Below are 21,825 nucleotides of genomic sequence, written 5' to 3'. Positions count from 1 at the left end.
ATTTTTTTCCTCACGAAAGCACAGGTCTGGAGCACCATGACCACTGCAGCCAGTAAAAATCCCTTCCATGTAACCTCTGCTTCAGCTGAGGTTTCCCTCACAGTCATCTTTCCATCAAACACAATTAGTGTTTCCAGCAAGAAAGAGCTGTCCTTTATGATTCCCTCAGGAAATGCCAGGGCAGCACTGTAAGCTCCTGCCCATCGTGGGTGACGGTGCTGCTGCCATTCCAACCTCCCAGCTGGAGGCTCTGGCTGTGCCAGGTCCTGTTTCAGCTCCGTTCTGGAAGCCCATCTGTGTACCATGGGTTACATGGGAGCATCCAGTGGCATCTCAACCCCATGAGAAAACCAGCACAGACACATGATAAGCAGATCATTCAGTCATAGAATTGGAAGGGACCCAAAAGGATCATCCATCCAATCCCTGGCCCTGCACAGGACCATCCCCAACAATCCCACCCTGGCCCTCAGAGCGTTGTCCAAACCCTCCTGCAGCTCTGGCAGCCTTGGGGCTGTGCCCACTGCCCTGGGGAGCCTGGGCAGTGCCCAACCAGCCTCTGGGGGAAGAACCTTTTCCAACCTCAGCCTGCTCATTTAACATCTTTTGCCATTTTTAATCTCTGTGGTGGAGAAAGAAAGGCACTTTCAGCCTACCTGAGAAATGAGAGGACTGTCAGTGCATGATCTGACACCTCTGATCACTTTTGGTTTTCACAGCACACTTGACTCAGATTTCTGCCTAACCTGTGGACACCAGAACTTTTGCTGGTCTAAACCCACAAACCCCAGGTTTTCCTCTCGATGCTCTGATGAGCTGACTGACCTCTCTCCTGGGCAGAAGCCAAAGACCAGCAGGCAGCTGCCAGGACTGAGCACCAGCCTGCTTGGAGCCAGACATGCAGGCAAGGAGTCCTAAACCTAAATGCCAAACAAATGCTTATGTGGGACCTGAAGGAAACTCTCAGGAGTGGAGCAGCTGCAGAGTTTGAGGAGGGGAGTCAGAAGTTTTCTTGACCAATGAGTTAATTTCCTTCCATCTCCCTGTTCTCATCCTCCTGGACAAGAGTGGAGTTTTAATTCTCCTTGTCTGTGCAAAGCCACATTTTTGGCAACTCCAAACAAAGGCTGATGAAGCTACAGCACCTCTGGAAGCACCTCCCCTGATCAGGGGGAGGTGTACTGTACAATGAATGCTGGTATTTCCATCTGGAGTACTGATCCCCTTGTGTGAGCTGAAATACCTGATGGCTGCAAACCATTACTCCTCTTTCTACCAGAAGGATTTTGTGTAATTTCCAACATCTCTCTTTCTCTGGAACTAATTTTATCTTTCTACCATGTAAGAAGTGGACTGATAAACTCCAGACTTCACGACAAGCTCCTCACAAACACATTCTTGTGTTAACACACTGAGGTGTCTCAAAGATGTGATCACAAGTAACACACTTCCTCAGCCCCTGAGCCAAGTCTCAGGGGAGCACATATTTTAAAAGACAATAACACGTGAAGAACTTGGATAGATCATGTCTGTACAATAAAAATATTAACTTTATTACTTCCTTTTGAACACCTTCAGGGTGGAAGGGAGAGGAGATGGGTCAACCTCCTAGAAAGTGGCAGCTGGACCATCAGACACTGCTGAGTTGAGCTCAAGGGATCGCCTTCAGCATGAGTGTGAAAACCAGGGACCAGTGGGAGGAATCATCACCATGAGGGAACCTACAGCAGTTACCACTGCTCATGACTGCAGAGGAAATGAAATAAAACCTTGCAGGATTCCAGTAAAGGTTTCCTTCCCTATCAAAAAAACCCTCAGCATGGGCCTTGGCTCAAACCAGAAATATCCTGATGTGTATCACTGTGAACAGACCTGGCTCTCCATGAAGACTCAAGAGGCTGCAATAAAGACAAGTTTGGCCCACTCCAGGAACAGGATACCCAGGCTGAGAGAACTGAGAGAGGAAAGGGCTTACAAGAAAAGCCAGGTGAGATAATCTGGCTCGAGTCTGCTAAAGGAAGCCCCTTAACAGGATGAATCTTCTCAGTACGGACATATTTACTGACGAGCTGGGAGTTACAGTCATCCTGCTCCACGGCTGCCATTTCTGTAGAGAGGGGAGTGGGCCCTCCAGCCCCTCAAATCCCCCTTGGAAAGATGGGGCTTGACTGCTGTAAGAAATCCACACACTGGGGAAAAATCAGAACTGCTTTTGTTCTAAGACTAGTGTTGGTTTGTTTCTTAGAACCCAAACCCATTCCCCTCCCTCAAACAGAAAGAAAACAGTGCAAAACCTAAAGCCTTCCCATTCAGGACAACATGGAATCTTGGAATGGTTTGGGTCAGAAGAGACCTCAAAGATCCTCATGTTCCAATCCCCCTGCCATGGGCAGCACTCAGAGGATCCTGTGCTGCTCCTCCCCTGGCAGAGCCATGTTCAAGGCTTGGAGCCAAGGCCTGGGCTGCCTCCCATTGTCAGGGACAGGGAATGGCCCACCATGAACACAGACTTAAGCTAATCATACAAATCCCCTGTGACCACAGCTGAGGTTAAGGAAGCTTCATTGTGCTCCACAATCATTTCAGCGACCCCTTCATGGCTGGTCCTGCTGCTGAAGTCACTCTGAGGTTCTGTGTCGCTGTTGTTCCCCTGGGTGAGCAATGCCTGTGTCCCACATCCCCACGTAAACGAGGCCACCAGCACCATGGCTGTCCAAAACTGCTCTGCACAAGCTTAGGGAAAAGCAGCAGGTCTCTGTTTCTGGGTGTTAAGCAGAGACATTTCTGACCTGCACCACCACTGTACCTCAGTGGAGCTCTCCCAGATGCACTGCAACAGCACCCAACAGGGAGGACTGGCTTTTTGGGCAGCTGAGGCTGCTGTTCCATATAGAACAGGACTTCAGTGCCATATGGCAAGAACATGCCAAAGCAAGCAAGTCAGTCTGTGTGCCTTAGGCTGCTGTTTCTGCCACTGAACCATCTGTGTCTCAGCTATTTGGTGTCAGCACGACTCACACAGCTAAAAGTTCAAGTCTCCTCCTTTTAGAAGAGCAATGGCCTGGGTTACAGAGTGGCATGGCACTGCACCCAACATCCACTGAGGACACCTGGAAGCAGAGGAGATTATCATGCACGGGCCACTGTAGCCTGATTCCAGCCTGTTCTGACCATTCCCTGATGAACAGGGGCCAGGCCACAGGCCAGTTCTGCACATACCTGAGTTTCCTTTCATGGCAATCCCAGGAACATGGAGAGGTGTGGAATATGGTGCACCCCACACACCTCTGGGCTGGGTCATGCCTCCCCCACTGCCCAGGGACAAGCTGGAGGGTGCCCACCGAGGGCAGGGTGTGATGCAGAGCCCCCCAAGGGGACGCCCAGCCCAGGGGGCACAGCGGGGAGGCCAAACTGCTGCAGGCAGTAAAGGAAGTTTTGCAGCAATGGGGCTGTTTCAGTGTGCACTGAGCCCCAAGCCAAAGCCAAGAGCTATTACTGAAAGCAGATGGCTTACAGGGGACCTTGAAATGGGATTCTGCCTGTGGCAGTTACAAAGTCACCCCACACAAAAGCACACAATAGGATGCTTCAAAGTCTTTAAATAAGAATTTAAACAGGAGTACATTAAAAACCAGTGCATGGTTTCCATATCATCACCAGACAGGCCAGTAGAGCCCCCCTCCCACAGACAACCATGGCTGCTTTCCCAGACAGCAGTTACACATGTGATGGATGTGGCCCCAGAATGGGCTCCAGTGTGGAAATGCTGCACAGGTCAACATCCAGTATATATACCTCTATAAAAAAAAGTTTAATTAACCTTATACTTAATTCTCTACTGGACTGTATCTTATTAAAAAATAAGCTCTTTATGGGATGAAAGATACGGGAGGGGAGGATCAGGTGGATAAATATATACATGGTTTGTAATATTAACTAATGAAATAAATACAACTAAATGCCAGGACAATGTATTCCCTAGTAAGGGGAAACAGGAGGCAATCCAGAAAGGGCTCTGACTTCCAGTCGTGTCTCTATTGGAAATGTCACGACAGAGTGAACATCGATGCTGCAAGCAGGATGTGAGAACTCCTCAAAGAAGATTTTGCATTAACTATTTCTAGTAATGTCAGTTTGACACAGTTTCAGCAGAACATCCTCAGGAGACCATAAGCAAGGAAAGGCAGCTTGAGGGGGAATAAAAAACCAAAGGGATGGTAATTAGGGGACAAAACAGAAATGTAAATGAGGAAAACCTTGGAAAGAGACGGGAAGGAGATGACCCAGTCCCTTACAATATCCTGTACCTCACAAGCACAGGGGAGGAGGATGATCCTCAGGGACAGACACATGGGGGCAAAGGTTTCCACTGAAACGGCAGGAAGGGAGATGAGAGCTCCAGGAGCAGAGGAGAGCAATCCAGCCCTGAGGAAAAGGTGAGAGACGAAATCACCACTCTCTAATGAGCTAAATATTGAGATGTGGGGGATGATGATCATTACATACATCTACAATTACATTTTCCTTCTGCTTTCCTTCTATAACCAATCCTAACAATTAAATGGAATGCTTAGCAACGTCCCTTGGGAAAATACACTGGATGAAAACTGTCATCCTGAAGCCTCTGATGGCATCAAAGCAATCACTGAGCATGTTACTGGAGTGTGCAAGGTGCTCTCTTCCCTCATCCAGCACAAAGGAACAACCTTCCCTGGAGTTAAGTATTTCTTAACTTCCTGGGGTCCAGCACCAACACAAGCATGTCCCTACTGACAAGGGGTGGGGGCCCCACGACTTCAGTCACACTCAAGGCTGAATTCTTCACAGATCCATATACAAACCACCATCCCTGACTGAACAGCCACACAGCCAACCTTCCCAAACCTTCCAAATACAACTCTCTCTGCCCTCCTGAACCTGCTCTCTCAGAGAAGGCAAGGTAAAAAGGTAATTTTATATATAAATAAAAAATTTTTATATATATATATATATATATATAAAAATCTATCCTTAGAGTGACAAAACGCAGGGTCTCCCTGCCAAGCAGCAGAGCCAGACTCACAGTCAAGCTCTCCCCTCCAGCACTCCCAGTAACTGATTCTTCTTGTGCAAACGGAGGACAGATGAGAAACAGTTCCTACTGATCTGCCCCATCTGCTAAAGAAATGAGAAAGATAAAATATCCAAACCCTCAGGGTATGGAGCAGAGCCACAAAACCTTTATTTACCTCTGCTAGAGCTGAAGAGGAGTCGGTCTCTGCTACTTGGAGCACCGAGACAGAGATAATCCAGCCCTCACAGGGGGAAAGAGGGACGTCAGGGAGGGTGAAGGGAGAGGCTGTGCCATTCCTCCTGGTGCCTGGCCTGCTCCGGCCCAGCAGCAGCCTGCCAAGGCAAAGGGCTGCCCGGGAGAACAGCTCCCAGAAACTCACTGTACCCCAAGGGAATGGCGTGTCAGGGCAGGAAACAAGCATCTTTGTTTTATTTTCTCACTCATGTAGAGAGATATTAATTTGTCTGTTTCTTAGGAAAAGGAAAGGAAATTGCAGCAGTGCAACATGTCAAGAGAAACCAGGCTCACTGAGGATGGGTATTAATTACTGCTTGCTATTTTTATCCTGTGTATAACTCTGGTCTCGTCTATGACTTAAGGAGCTAAAATCCCAGGAGCCAAAACTGTGTATCTACTGAAATAGGTGAAAGATCCTTTACAGGGTGTAAAGTCTTGATATAGAGAAATTCTAACAAGTGCCCATCAAAATTTCAGTCAATTTTAATAAGAAAAGAAAGAACAATCTAGCAGTACACAGAAATATTATCTCAGGAGAATTACTCCCAGAGAGGAAAAATCACTAGCCAGTTCCTGCAGGAAACCCTGAACAGATGGCTGTTAATTATGGAAAGAAAAAGTTGTTAGGCTGCTTTACATTCCTGAAGGGCCAAGAGTTTGGACAACTAAAAAGTATACTTTGAGGCCCTTCACTGTTTTCTGTACAACACGCAGTAGATGCCAATAAAAAAAACAACAAACCATGACCACAAGCAACCAAAAGTCCATCCTGCAGCTCTGCAAGTATGTTCAGTGTCTGCCAACGAGCTAATGAAAACAAGGCCCTCTTACAGACTGTATCTGCTCGACATTCAAGTACCTGCTGGACATTTTGTACAGCTTATAAAGCCATAAAATATCACAGGGCATTTACAGATTTTCCAGCTGACAACGATATGAAATAACTGAGCAGTCATGGAACACTCCGAGTCCTCTGGGCAGGCAGAGGATAACACTGAACAGACACTGCCACACACACAACTGGAGACTCTGCCAGCACTGGACAAGATGAGATCAAAGCTCAGGGTGATGGACAAGGAGCCAAGATTCCAAAGCCATCCCTTAGCCTCACTGTAATGCTGGAACAACAGCCCAGATCTACAGTGCAGGGCTTGGACAATGCCCAAGTGGAAGTAGTTCCTCCTGCTCTCTCCAGGCACAGCAATTCACTGCCAAGGGAGCCACTACCTCCTGCCATGCTGGGGACATGTGGATACAGCCACCCAAACCCCTCCAGGCTGGGGCTGTGGAAATGACAACGTGCACTTCCCCTCTGGAGGCACGGGAGCAGTCGGGAGATGGGCCAGCTGCCAGGGGTTATTGCCCTCGAGGTAGGAGTCAAGGGCTCCAGGTAAGCACCAAGGTGGTGGCCTCGCTGGATAGAGCTGATACCTGCTGCCAGTCAGTGATAATATCCTCTGGATGGTGTCAACTGGACATAACATCAGGCACAGCAGGGACTCTGCTACAGAAAAAAATCAACATTTTATTGCACACAAGGACATGCTAAGCACCAAAACTCAAAAGATTTGAATTTCCATCACCTAGGGAACAACATGGGAACCATGTATTATCCAGTTACTGAACTAGGAACCACTTCCAACACAGATGTAAACTAACAACAATCACAACATTTCATGGCTGGTGGCCCTTCACTACATCAGCAAGTCTCAGTTCTCCACCCGAAGCTGACACTCTAACAGAGATCCCACCTGAAAATACTTTTCACTGATGCCATACTGCCTCAAGAGTTATTTCCTTGAAGAGTGTGACTAATAACTTAGGACACCACTTGATGAGGAGGATGTCTCCATGGCCTTTTTGAAGGCAGGCACAAGCTCCCCAGACACCAGAAAATTTGAGTTGGACTCATGCCAGCCCAAATGCAGCATCCCAGCTCCTGGGTCAGGGCTGCCTCACCCTGGGCCTGCAGCCAGAGAAAAGCAGGGAGTTTGACACTGCCAGGTACCTCTCATCAGTGCCACAGGTCTGGAGAGCTGGTGTGTGCACACACAGAATCACTGAACAGCCTGGGATGGAAGGGACCTTAAAGCTCATTCCATTGCAGCCCTGCCATGGGCAGGGACACCTTCCACTAGCCCAGGTTGCTCCAAGCCCCCTCCAACCTGGCCTTGGACACTTCTAGGGATGGGGCAGCCACAGCTTCTCTGGGCAACAACATTTTGAACTAACGGTTTTTAATGACTGTTAATGACTAATGACTTTTAATGACATCTTCATAAAATGTATCACTAACTAAAACTCTTTAAATGTTCAAGACATGCATTTTGCTACAGAAGTATAAGACAACTGGGGAATTTGTGATATACAATTTTAATAAAACCCATGTCACCTCGTGCACCGCATTTTCCGTGACATCAGCACAGATCCAGGACTGTTAGTCATGGCCAACACAACACACGGATCTGGGACTGGGGCTGCCCAGCTGCCACACATGTGTCATTAAATCCACAGCAGTGCCCAAGAGCCAGCAGATGCTCTCTGAGCACAGAAGGGAAAGGCAGAGAGGAAGATCAAACCCTGCACAACGATTGCTTTTACATTTACAGAATTTTTCTTCTCTTTGTTAGCCTGCCAAAGAGAAGGTGAAATGTTGAAATGATGGGGTTAAAGTGCAGCAATACCGGCCTGAAATCAAGCAAAGCTTCTTAATCTCAGAATAGTCAGGCACTGGAATGGATTGCTGAGGAAAAGTCAGAATCACCATCATTGAAAATCTTTAAGAAGAGTTTAGACAAGCTTCTAGGAAACACTACATGTAGGCGATCCTTCAAGGTCACTTCTAGAAACACTGAAACCACAAGACTTTCTCCATAAGCACCTCTCTGATCACACAGCCACTGCACTATTTTGATGGACTGCAGCATCTTTTTTAAGATTAGCTGGAACAAGAAAAAAAAAACCCAAAGCAACCACAGCCAGCATGCAGGGAGCAGCAGTCTCCGGGCTGCGGGAACAGTCACTGGATTTATTTTTAGAAAGTGGAATTGGTACAACTTCCTCTTCGGTCCTGACTCCATCAGCTCTTCTGCCTGCTCTTCGTGCCTTCGCTTAACTAACGTGGAGAGAGCAGAAGTTTCTTCTCCCTTATGGGTGCCACCTGGGCAGGAAAGGCAAAGGCAGGGACACAGCCAGGGCAGGCAGGGAGGCTCCCACAGCCGGGAGGAGCAGGGGGAACACCAGCTGTCCCCCCACTCGCTGCTCACACAGCCCCACGCTCCCAGCACTGCCAGCGCGGGGGGACAGGGCTCGGCGTGGGGGAGAAGGCAGAGGGTGCTCCAAATGGGAAGGGAGAGAGGCCCAGGAGCAGGGATAAGGTGTGGCCATGGCATGGGGAGGCATTCCAGCACTGCCTTGTCCAGGTGGGTGACAGTGGGGTGACTGCAAGCAGCAGCCAAAGGGACCGTGGCTCACTCAGTGGAGAAACGCCGGGCTTCGCCCTGTGCAGCCTCTGCCAACACTGAACTCCACACAAGCATCCTCCAGGTCTCCCCAGGCACAAATCCCACTTTTCCCAGCAGGACACTTCCCTGGAGTCACGCATCAACAGCATTCTGGGGAGATCAGAAGGTGCACCTATTCCCCTCACCCCCAAGCAAACTGCAGCATGTGTCACTCCAGCAAGGGGTGAACCGAACTAGTTCCCTTGTCACAACACTCAGGAGAAAGGACTTGGCACAGTGTCCAGTGAAACCCTGGAAGGGCCAGGAGAGGGGAGGAATAGCATGAAACTCAATGGGCAAAGACTGAGCTTCACAAATTTCCACTGGCATCTCTTTCTACAGTTTCTGCTGCTGAAAACAAACCCGAGCCACGGGGAGGTTTCTGGACTGTTCACACTGTCAGTCTGGAAAACAAGCTCACTGAAGCTGGGTAACTCAGAGCTCACTGAACCTGGGTAACTCAGAGCTCACTGAATCTGGGTAACTCAGAGCTCACTGAATCTGGGTAACTCAGAGCTCATTGAAGCTGGGTAACTCAGAGCTCACTGAACCTGGGTAACTCAGGGCGCATCAGCTGGCAGGAGGCACCTCCAGGAGTTCTACTGCTGACTGTGCTAACACCATTCCATTTACAACATGTACAAAAAAACTTCTGACCAAGAATGGAGAGGGGAAGGATGTATTTCAGAAGCACAAGCTTGTCCCAGGGAAAAACCAGTCCTGCCTTGAACTGCCATGCCAGCTGCCTCGTGTTGGTAATGGCCACATCGATTCTGCTCTGCTCTTAGTTCCTTACCTCCAGTGATGACACTAACCAGACCCTGGAGCTGCAGGGTGACTTCCCAGCCCTCAGGAAGCCAAGTGCTTTCGGCTCCTCTGCCGCAGCTCAGACATCACCCGTCCATCTGGCCTGTTGGACGCGGCTGCCACGCAAACAGCCGAGGCAGCAAAACGGACGTTCATCTTTTCCTTCAGTTCTCAGCCAAATTCTTGATTTTTTTGCTCAGGATGAGTCTGCATAAAAGCGTGAGACTGCCCAGTGAGAGCAGCATAGACGCAAACTCTGCTTAAACCCCTGCTACAGAGGCAGAGACATTTGGTAGGTGTCTGAGTGAACCCTGCAGACTGCAAACCGTGTATCACAGCATCTAAATCTGCCAGAGGTGGTGTGTCAGAAACCTCAGTAAAAGAGCTAAGTATTATTCTGGGTTTTTAAGGGAATTTAATGTAGATAGAGATTTCTAGGAATTAAAGTTTTCAGCACCAACTATACTAAACTCTCCTGCTCACAATTGAAACTACCTCTGAAATGTTAAGGGACATGGACACACAGGACAGAGCACAGCTTCACAAAAAGGACGAGGTGCTGATCTCCAGTGCTCAGGTGCTCCCACCAGATACTGGTCTGACACCACCAGTCCAGGTCACTAAGCCTGTTTGCTCCAAGCCCAGTGAGACCTGGTGATACAGAAGGAAGTTTTCTTGTGCTTCTTGCTACTCTCAGACTTGTACTGTCAGCTTAAACACTGAGCAAGTGTTTTAAAACAACCTCCACTGTTAGGTATTGAAGCTGAGTAAGAAGAGTTCTTCACAAATAAACCAAAAAACCCATTCCTTTAGGATTAGGCCCCGTTATCCTGCAAATAAAGTGGGATGAAATGTTCATGTTGCAGCTTGGAGTGCAGGTGCTACACCAGGCTGTAGAGCTGGGTGAGGGAGGGGTCGGAGTTACAGTTCTGCTACACTGAGAGTTTAATTGTGGGGATGATTTTTACCTTGGCATGTCTCTGAATTACATATATGCAGGAGCTTAACCAGCTTGCAAGACAAACCGGCAGCCAGAGCTGCTGCTCTGCCCTCAGTGCATCTTGCCTCATTTCTCAGGGACCCCTCCTTGTTAGGAAACTTTTCAAACATAAACGGAGGCATAAAGGACTCCAAATCTGTTTGTGTCACCACAAACTGACTTTCAGTTGTAGGCAAGAAAAAGAAAAGGAAAAACGACTGGGGGCTACATGCAAACATTACTATTCAAGAGCCCCAACTAACTCAGCCCAGCTCAGAGCCCTGGTCACCAGCACACTGCTCCACGAGCAGACAGGAGCTCAGGAGCATGCAAAGTCCTCTGTCACAAACACACAGTTCAACCTGCAAATCTGCAAACATGTGATCTGCATTCCTTTTCACACAACAGTACTCAGACCCCAAAATGGGGTCATTTGGGCCCATTATTACAACTGCTCTGCAGAAGCCCCACTGACACAGTCCTGCCCCGACTGACCACGGCGCTTTAGGCAAAGTGTGGATGGAAGCAGAGCCCAGCGAGGGGCAGAGATCAGCTGGGTAGACAAGCCTATGTGAAAAGAGCAGAGAAATAGAGCTTGGTCAGCTCAGGAAGAGAAGACAAAGTCTTTAAATGCTTCAAATTGAACTGCAGAGATGTAGGGAGTGGAGGAATGGAGGGATGTAGAGTGTTCTCCACGTGCTCTGGAGCTCAGAGAAGGAAGAGGTTTAAAGTGACAAAGATTTAGATTAAACACCCCAAAACCCCTCTCTAATGGTGAGGAGGCCCAAGTGTTGGCATACATCACCTGCACAGGATGTGGAATTGCCAGCAGGAAGAGCCTTAGAAGAAGAACCATTACTTGAGAAGGGTTTAGACTTGTGTACCTGACCTTAGTCAGTGCTGGGAAAAATGAGGACATCTCTTCAGGTCCTCTGTGTCTGAGGCCATGAAACAGAGTTTCAGAGATTGCTTTAAATTAGACATAGGGCAGGGACACAGCTCTCGGAGCACTCTCACCCTAGATTGAAGCACAGCTACTTGATGAATAACATCATCATTTCATACCCCAACAGCATCTTTCACTTGAAGACACCTAATTGTCCTGCAAAATTCATTAAGTTTCTAGAGAAGTGCGCCAAGAGCTAAACTTTATAAAAATTTTAGGCACAGGAAAAGCAGGGGCACAGGCTCAGCACTTGCAGGGGGTGCCACTGGGCCTCCTGTTCTAAAGTCTGCATTTGCTTTCTTTTAATTAGCTAATCACCTGATTTATTTCATACCAAATATTTGACTGAAAAGCAGATTATCAAGGTGCAGAACTGTCACTTGCTGAGATGCAAATACCAAACCAGGAGGACCAAGGTGCAGCATATCTCTCTCAAACAAAACAGGCTCGAACCCTTAACTAAATAAATCCTTTAAATAGCACAGAAATACCTGCATTTCCCTTCTGCCCTTTTGTACGGGACTCCCTGATTTCCATCTGCATTTTCATACCATCTACTGGGCAGATCCTGAACTACCTGCTGGCACATGGAGGCCCTGCAGGGCTGCAGCCCACGGCAGCTTGACCCAAGCTGAGCCCCCCACGAGCCCAGTTTTATTCCCCATATTAACACCAAGCACAAGACAGTGCCTGGGATGAAGCACCATCCCATACCCCAAATATTCCTAGCAAGTGCATGGGGACAGCACAGCCTGGCCAGCAGAAGTGTGAGGGTAAGGAGAGGAAGGCAAGAGGAGGAGGAGGCCCAGCCCGGCCCACGACGTTGCTCAGGCGTTGAACCGAGGTGGGAGAACATCTTCCCCCAATATTACTGGCTGCGAAGAGCAGCGACCACATGGCTGTTCCCAGCCACTCAGTGCACGCTGTTTACTATAAACAAAAACAGTAAACAGAAACCCAGCCAAAAAACCAAAGCCGGGACCCCGGACCTGGGTCTCCATACCCTGACTTTCCCCATGGAAATAATTAGTTTCATATTCAGCCGCTGAACCCAAACCACCCAAGGCCCGAGGGAGCCAAGCTGCTCAGTGCATCCCAAACTCGGGCCGCCTGTTTGGATTTGCCAGCTCTGCCTTCAGTCATCCAAACTGCTGCCACAGTTTCACACGGGAGCTTCAAAGAGCCTGCGGATTAAACCTGCGCGGCAGGAGCCAGCCGACACGGGGGTTATTTTTAAACATCTCAACTGTGCACGAAACGCTCGAATGTTGTCTCACTCCCAGCTCTACCCCGGCACCCGGCTCGGGGGGGCTGTGAAGGAGGCGCAGATTTTCCCTAGGGATGGTGGTTATGGGGTTTCTCCGGCAGGTCCCGGGGGTCACCCCGACACCTCCATCTGCAGGATCCCGCGGGGGTCCCGCTCGGAGCACCGGGTCCATCCCCACACCCCCGGGGTCACAGGACGGTGTCACTGAGCCCGCAGGGCTCGACGGGGAGGAAGGGCACAACCCCCCCGGGCACAGCCCGCAGGCGGGGGCCACCCCCCGCAAATCCCCGGCAGCTCGTCCCGCTTCCCCTTTCCTGCCGGGAGCGTCCGGCCAACACTGAACGGCCCCGGGGCCCGGGGGAGGCTCCGGCCGGGCCAGGCACCGCTCCGAGGCCTCGGGGCGAGGCGGCACCGCGGCTGCCCCAGGCCCTGCCCGGGGACACCCGGCAGAGTAACAAAGCCCTGGAAGCGGCTTCCCCGGGAGCCACAGCCCGGCCGGGCAGCGGCGGGACCGGGAGGCCCGCGGGGCGCTGCCTCGGGCCGGGGGGGGCCGCGGCCGGGCGGTCCCCAGCAGGTGCGGGCGGTGACAGCCGCCCCCGGCCCGGGCACCGCGCAGAGGCGGCCGGGCCGCGCTGACAGGCGGGAGGGGATCCGGGCCGGCTGAGGGCCCGACCTTCGCCCGCCCCCGTCGCGCCTTCCCGGGCCGGGCCGGGCCGAGCCGCCCCCTCACCTGCGCGGCCGCCGAGCGCTGGCGCTGCTCAGTCCCTCGGTCCCTCAGTCCCTCGCCGCCGCCGCCGCCGCCATGTTCGCGCTGCGCAGGGAGGCGGGGAGGGAGCGGGGGGGAGCGGGAGGAGGGACCGGACAGCCCGGCCCGGCCCCGCCGCCGGAGCGGCTCCGGGGACAGCGGGGATGGGGGGCCGAGCGGCCGGGCTGGGCTCGGGCTCGGCTCGGCCCGGCTCAGGTTCGGCTCGGCCCTCACAAATTCCCCCCGACCGTCGCTGCCGACTCCGGACTGTCCTCCCTCGGGGACAGACCGCCGTGCTCACTCCGGGCACGGGGCAGACCCTCAGTGTCTTCCCTGTGGGGAAGGGACCCCCGTGTGCCCACAAGGGCCCCTCTAGGGCGTGGCAGACCCCCACCGTGATCTCCAGCCTGGGAACAGCCCCCCCGTGCCAACCCAGGACCCTTTGGACCCCACTGTGAGCCCCAGCCTGGGGACACACTCCCCTGTGCCATCCCAGCACCGCTGGCGCAGGACAGACCCTCCGTGAGCCCCAGCCTCAGGATGGGCCCCCCATGCCCTCCCAGGACACCCACCCAGGACACAGGGGCACGGGGCAGACCCCCACCATGATCTACACACCCAGAATGGTGCCCCAGTGACTGCCCAGGACCCTCTGGGCATAGGGCAGAGCCCCACTGTGACCCTCAGTCTGGAGATGGACCCTCTGTGCCCATCAGAGACCCCCTGGGTACTGCAGAGTGATGTCCATCCATGTCTGGGGCCCCACTGGAGACAGCCAGGCCCCACACAGCACAGCCAGGTCCTGGGGACAGGCAACCCCCAGATATTCCCTTTCCTCCGGTACTGGGCAGGGCCTCTCACGGCAGCACCGTCCCAGCTAGAGAAACCACAGGTGTACACATGTACTTGGGGACTATTTGGAATTTAGTGTCCCTAAATTCCCCCCAGGCAAAGTAAGACCCCTGTGACTCCCAGCTAAGAGGATCCCATGTGCCACTGTTGTACCTCATTACCTTCACGCACCATCCAGACAGACCCCTGTGCAAGCTGACCCCATGAACACCCACGGACCTTGGTGGTATCTCCTGACCAGAGACTTCTCTGTGATGTAGAGCAACCAGAGCCTGCAACTGGTACCTGAAAACCATTCCCTGTCACCCCTTATCTTGGGAACTCCCAGGTAACAAGTGATAGAACAAGAGGAAGTGGCCTCAAGTTGTGCCAGGGGAGGTTTAGATTGGATATTGTGAAAAATTTCTTCATGGAAAGGGTTGTCAATCCCTGGCACAGGCTGCCCAGAGCAGTGGTGGAGTCTGATGTGTAGATGTGGCACTTGGGGACATGGGTTAGTGGTGGCCTTGGCAGCACTGGGTGAATGGTTGGACTAGATCTTAGAGGGCTTTTCCAACCCAAACGATTGGTGGTTCTGTGTGACATGTGGCTACTGCAAGGGCCACCTTTGCCCTCACATCCTCTCTCTGCTCCTTGGATTGCCCAGAGAAAAAAAAACCAACAAAATTCTTGTGTTCTCGAGATTCAGTTCACATCTAAAAGCTGCTCATGTGAGTAGTCAGTGGATCTAAAGGACCTCTGGCGGCAGCAGTGACTTCTCATGACCTGGGTATTTCACTGGGACATTGGAGGCTTCACAGAATCACAGAATGGTTTCTGTTGGAAGGGACCCCAAAGACCACCCAATTCCACCCCCTGCCATGGACAGGGACACCTTCCACTTGCCCAGGTTACTCAGAGCTCCGTCCAACCTGGCCTTGGACACTTCCAGGGATGGGCATCCACAGCTTCTCTGGGCAACCTGTGCCAGGGCCTCCCCACCCTCACAGGGAAGAATTTTTTCCTAGTATATTTCCCTATATATTTTCCTACATGCCCTTGGAGTGACACAGGCATGTGACAAGTCTTCTCAGGGACAAAGCGTCTGAACCATTTCCAAAGTACTTATAGTGACATGGCTAACGTTGGAGTCTCTCCCTGAGTGATTTCTTGTGCTGGGAGATTACATGGAAACTTGAGTGGTTTAGGTCAAAACTGAGGCAGAAGATCAGAAGGAAACATTGCTAGTGTGGACAGGGCTTAATGGAGTCTGGAAAGGTTGTTCCTAGAAAGCCCTGCTGTGTTTGGGGGCTTCCTGCAGTGAGTGGCTTTGTTACCTGTGATGGAGCGAAGGCAGAGCCAGGATTCAGCTGTTCCCTGCCTGCTGCCAAATCTGCGGAACCTCCCGGTCCTGGCTGGGAACCCGCACTGGGGCTGGCCAGGGAGCACAGGATGAGCGAGAGCTCTGGGGTTCATTGAGATGGGGGACCTTCCCACCACTGCCCAGGCCTTCAGGAAGGGCTGGAACCACCTCAGCCCATTCCTGTGCTCCTGTGCTTCCTCCTGTGCTTCCCTTCAGAGGAGTGAATGCCATGGCTGTGTTGGGCTGAAGGCTGCAGGATTCCCAAGGGACTGGATCTCATGGCTGGACTCTGTCTGCTGAAGACAAGAGACACCACAGAGGTGCTCACACTGGCCTGGTTCAGGTGCTGAACTCGGTTCAGCCTCTGTAAGGCTGAGGGTCCTGCCCAAGGCCAAATAAGCTTCTGCCTGACCAGCAGCTGACTTCTGGGGTACAACAACTAGTCCACAGGTCTTCAACCCCCTTCTCAGGGTAATAAAAAGGAATCAATACTCTCAGAGCAAAATAAACCTGTATTTGCCTCTTTCTTCCCCCTCCCCCCCCCCCAAAAAAAAGGGGCATAGTTCATCAAACAGGGCTGTTCCAGAGCTGCTGTTTGGAGGCTTCTCATGTCTTCTGAACGGTGGCACTGACCATGCCGTGGACCAGCACTGGCCTGGAAAACCTCTTGTTCCTAAAATATTCACACTGAGAAATGGGCAGTTGGAAATTCTGGTGAGGACTGTGCACTCCGTTTTAAGATGTGGAGCACACAGTTATGGTAGGACACGGAGGTGTGTTTGCTTCCTTCATGGTGCTGTATTACCAATGCTCTTCATGGGTTTCATCAACTCTGGTATTTCCTCATTTCCACAATAATCAGGATTTCATGAATGGAATAAATGCACAAGAACTCAGAGCTGCAAGATGGAGGCAGGAGCAAAATTTCTTCATTGACTTTAATTTGGAATGAGCAGCAGCCGAGTTCAGAGGGATTTACATATGACATCCATATGAGCACCACAGGAATTCAGTTTGATTAATACTACAATGGAAATGAGCTGCAGAAATGGTTTGCCATTTATTCTGAAGTGTTGCCAGAAGAGCTCAGCGCATTTGCAGCCTGGTTTGGGCCAGCTCTCAGAGAGTGCCGGGGTGATGGATGGCTGGGAGGGAACAGCCTCAAAGGGGCACCGGTACCCAGTGCCCGCAGAAGGAGAGAATATAAGGCAGGGGAATATAAGGCAGTGACTGGGAAGAAAACCTCCTGGGCTGTCCTTCTGCCCTCCCTCTGCCTCCCGCGTTATCGCCTGCCAACGTCCGTCACCAAACGCCCTCCTAGGCTGATTCCCACTATTTGCAATGTTCCCATTGATGAACTGTGTTTTCTGCCACAAATTGATCCTCAGTCTGGCATGGATGACATAAATATAAACCATATTCTGCTTGAAAGAAAGAAAGAAAGAAAAAGCCCAATGTCCCCTGGTCTGTGACTTTCTTATCCTAAATCTGATACTTAATAAAAAGGTGAGTAATAGGGCATCAGGAAGATCTAGAGGAACATGTGCACCCAGTATTCCTGCCTCTCTCATCCATATGCTCTTCGACCTGACATCTCCCTTGGAGACGGGACATGGGAGTCTTTTCCCCATGCCTTGAAAGGTTATTTACAGAGATTAAAGCCCCGACAAGCAGCAGATCACCTTGCAGGACCTCCCATACGTTTCCTTTCCCAAAGCAGTCTCATATTGAGACCAGCTGTTGAATTTACCAGGGTCTGTCTGCCCCAGAGAGTCTATTTTTGTAGTGAAGATTTCGTGGCCTGAAAAATCACCTTTGTGAATACCAATGCAGTGAATTTTGGTAGTGGGAAATTGCCTGGCCTCGTGCCCCAAACGAGCAATCACAATTGCAGAGTGATCCACTGCGTGAAGGCTGCCCACTGCAAACCCATATGAGCCCCCCTTCCACCTCCTTGTGAGGCAAACGAACACATTTTCTCATTATAACACGTCTCTTCTTCTATTTCTCATGGCTCTTTTCAACTGTTTCTGTCTTTTCCACATGCCAGGTGGACACCAAGTCTGGGTGCAAAGTGCCAAGGTGTCACCGTGCCATGTCCAGGACTCACTCCCCTCCCCTCCCCTGCCTGGTTCAACACACCCTTTTCCATCAGTAAATGCACCCAAATTTAAGCTAAAACCCCTCTGTAAAGAATCCCTCTTGCAGTTCAGATCTGCTTTGCTCACCCTGAACTTCTTCCCAGAGTTGCTGCTTTCTTGATCCCACCTCTCCTTTGCCATTAGCACCCCGTCAAGCTTGGGTACATATTTATCATATTTCTGTTATTCTAATATGAAATGATTATATAATTATTATTTAATACCAACATACAACCCATAATTATCTGATTTCAGGCTGACTCAGCAGTTGACTGGTATTTCCAAAGCCTGCTATATTCTTCTGTCAACAGTTTAAGGATGCTTCTGTTTGGGTTATCCAGGTTTAGGTGTAAAAACATCAGTTTATTTTCAGTGTATATTGTTTAAAGTTCTTGGCTAATAACAGTCCTGGAAGTCCTTCATCAGCCTTATGAAAAAGATCCGTGTTCTCTCCAAAGGCAGAATTTAGGAAGTTATTGAACACTTGATTTGTTGCTGCTGTTAATAAATTTCCTGTGTCTATTAATAGAGCCATATGGGTTTGAATTCCCTTTGTTCCCAGCGTCTTCTAAACATTTCCTACTGATGCTCTTTGATCCTGCCAGCCACGAATCCTTCCTCTAATAGCTCGTTTCTTCTGTTCATACCCTTCACAAATTACTGCACGTCTTAATCCGCGCCGACCCCTCATCCTCCCGTAGGGATTCACGACTCAAGAGCCCTCTTTGATCCACGTGTTGGAAAGAAACGCTGTTCCCCAGGATACGAGGAGCTGCTGCGATGGGTCATTAGTGCCGTGGCTGCTGGTGGGCTCCCAGCCAGCGGCGAGGGGCGAGCCGGGGGCTGGGGCTGCGGGAAGGGGCAGGGGTTGAGCCGCTGCCCCGCGGGGACGGAGCAGCAGGGACAGGAACGAGCTGCTCGCTGCTCTGGGCCGGTGCCCGAGCCTTGCCCATGCCAAGAGAGCGGAGGCATCCTTCCCAAAGGATGTGGGAGACTGTAAATCACACCTCTAAGTCCTGTCCCACCACGCCTGGCACGCAGGGGCAACACCACGCAGGTCAGAGCTGGAGGAACATTTTCAGGTTTTTGACCTTTCCACCCCCACCCAAACTTTGAAATCAACTGTTTGAGGTATTTAATGTAATTTAATAGGAACATTCTCATGTTCAGTACTCCCCTTGCACTTTCTCCCTTCTTTCCTTTTTGCCATTTTCCCCCAACACAGCATCTGCTCAGCTTCTCAAATTATTGTAAAAAATTTTAAGCAAGAGATTTTTCAGAATCATAATAAACTACTGGACAGAGGAAACAGCTCAAGTTATTGATTCAATTTGAGTCATCTTTTCTCAAACCACCCATCGAATTTCTGGCATTGCTTAGATTCAGGGTCATCTTGGACTCACTGATCAATACAAAATATTATCATTTATATGTCTTGCTATTTGTTTGCCCTTACTGCTCTTCAACACATACATGTCAATTTGGGATCATCAATTTACTATTTTTTCCCTTCCTTTTCCAGTGAAATAGGACAGATTCCAACTGTCACTCTCCTTACAATGTCATGACCATTTCGAGTATCTGAAAAAAAGTTTCTCCAGGCACTCCCCATCTCCATTCAGTTTTTCTGACTAAATTCTGCCCTCCAAAAAATACAGCCAATAGCTTACAGTTCCTTTAGAACAACAGAGTCATTGTCTGCTGGCTGGACTCACCCTCTAGTGAATGTGACACCTTTCTAGTCCCTTCAGAACAGAACATCCCTTTAGAATGCAAAATAATATTAATTATTTTATGCTAATTGACAGAATGCATAATCAACAAACAAGAATGTAGAGTCCACACATGACTGAAGGTTGTATTCATCTTTTCTTTGTGACAGGAGAAGGGGGAATGGATTCAAGCTGAAAGAGAGTATGTTTAGATTGGATATCAAGAAGAAATTCTCTGCTGTGAGGGTGGGGAGGCCCTGGCACAGGTTGCCCAGAGAAGCTGTGGCTGCCCCATCCCTGGAAGTGTCCAAGGCCGGGTTGGATGGGGCTTGGAGCAACCTGGGCTAGTGGCAGGGGAGTGGAACAAGGTTGTCTTTAAGGTCCCTTCCAACCCAAACCATTCTATGGTTCTGTGATTCTGTGAAATCCTGCTCTAGCTTAGCTGGTTTTCCTTGGAAAATCAGTCATTTTGCACTGAGGAGGATGCAAGCTCAATGACATTCAATATTTTAGAGCCTAAAGCCAGGATGCACAAGAGAGTCAGCTGGGAAGCTGTCTGAGCTGTGAACCAAGAGACTTAGCAAGCCTTGGAAACATGGAAAATCCCAAGGGACTGAGGGTTTACAAAATTGTGATGACTGGAGAAAGGAAGCCACAAACCCAGATCAGATGGTGGGAAGGATAATTGGGTTCCTGGCTAAACAGCCAGGCTAAGCAGCCCAATTAATGGCTTTTGGCATGAAAAATAGGTTGGGCTGGACAGACTCCTGGTCTTTGCTGTGAGGGGCTGGGGATGGTGAAAACACCCTCACTGGTCCAGGCCATGCCTGAGCAGTTCTAAGCAGGCACCTTGGCAGCACCATGAGGTGGGGAGCCTGAATACAGATCAGGGAGGAAACAGCACCAGCAAGGAAATCATTAAATGCTCTAAACTGGGAATGCTAAACATCAGCTGTGCTCTGTGACAGAGCTCCTGACCAACACCAGTGTGTGGAGAGGTGCTGCTCCTGCTGGGACCACAAATTAGAAAGACAGAGCTATGGGGTCATGTTAGTAGAGATGTGGATGACAATCATAAAATCTACAGTAAGGTTTGCAGGACAGGTTAGTGCTGCCAAACCCTCATTAAATAGCCCCAGTCCAACCACTGCATTTGAGGAGGCATCCACAAATCCACGCCTGAGAACCTGGAAAATGCATTCCCCAGGATGAGAGGTTCTGTCTCACAAGGCATCACTCAGAGCAGCTTCAGAGTCATTCTGTGCATCCGCCTGACACGGCGCTTACAAAAGGGGAACAGCGAGGAGTGAGGAGTGACCCAGATCCTTCACACGCATCGCAAAAGCTATTCCGGGAACACCGCAGCAGCTCTGCTGCCAGCCCCCCACAGGGCTTGCAGGAGCACAAAGGGGGCTGCAAGAAAAGCTACAAAGGTCTTCTGGGGGCTAAAAAACACCCTTGACTCGAGGTCAAGGAGCTCTTCATCCTCAACACAGAAAGCTGGAGGATCTTTGCCATGGCATGTGCCCACTTGCACAGAAGCAATTGGAAGTTGCAATGAAATGGAGGAGTTGGGAACGAAAACGGGAGTGATGGAGAACAGGAAGAGGTGTCAGTGCCACAGGTGGCCTGACCAGGGCATCTCCCTCCCACCCTGATCCTAGTAGAAGAGGGAAATTCCTGCCCTGGAGCAGTGATTGCATTTAACAGAGCTTCTGTTTATATCTGTAGAAAGACTTGTCCTGCCTTTCTGGTTTTTCCTTTCTACAAATTATTGCAGGCCTGTCCCACTTGGAGATGGAGCATGGTGGACTCTGCTTCCACCTATGACAGAGAGCCTCCGCTGGCCCTGAGTGATGTCTGTTACTGGAGCACAGACCCTGGCAGGATCTGCTCCTTGTGCTGGCAGAGACCTGAGGGGTTTCCATCTCACTCAGAGCGTGTGGTTTGCCAGGCTCACCTGGGGGGATCATGATGGATCCCAACCCATCCAGTGGCCCTGCTGGTCCCTGTCTGCTGGCAGCTGGGGCCGACAGGATGGAAATATCCAGCCTTACTGCAGTCTTTGGGCTCAGCAGAGAGCATTTCTGTGAGACTTACGACAGATAAAAGTTGCAATAGGTGGTCTCTAACAGTCACTTTTGGCTTTCATTTTTGCAGCCCCTCTGTGAGTAGGAATGGCTGCACAGCCCATTCATCTCTTCCAAATTAAATAGCATTATTTCCTGTTTGCATGGGATG

The 21,825-nt window shown here is 50.5% G+C and overlaps 1 protein-coding gene across 4 annotated transcripts in view; it reads right to left on the bottom strand.

Moving 5' to 3' along the window:
• SCMH1 (Scm polycomb group protein homolog 1) overlaps positions 1-13,653 on the bottom strand; it is a 70,311-nt gene extending 56,658 nt beyond the window's left edge. For all 4 annotated transcript variants that reach the window (XM_064635229.1, XM_064635231.1, XM_064635232.1 and 1 more), the window contains exon 1: positions 13,523-13,653. The gene's annotated coding sequence lies outside the window, so the exon portion shown is untranslated. The remainder of the gene's footprint in view (positions 1-13,522) is intronic.
• Between the last annotated feature and the right edge of the window lie 8,172 nt (positions 13,654-21,825).

Source organism: Pseudopipra pipra, chromosome 24, assembly GCF_036250125.1.
Source record: "Pseudopipra pipra isolate bDixPip1 chromosome 24, bDixPip1.hap1, whole genome shotgun sequence".
Classification (NCBI taxonomy): Eukaryota; Metazoa; Chordata; class Aves; order Passeriformes; family Pipridae; genus Pseudopipra; species Pseudopipra pipra.
Note: the sequence above shows the minus strand (reverse complement) of the source record. Positions and strands in the feature narration are given on the sequence as shown.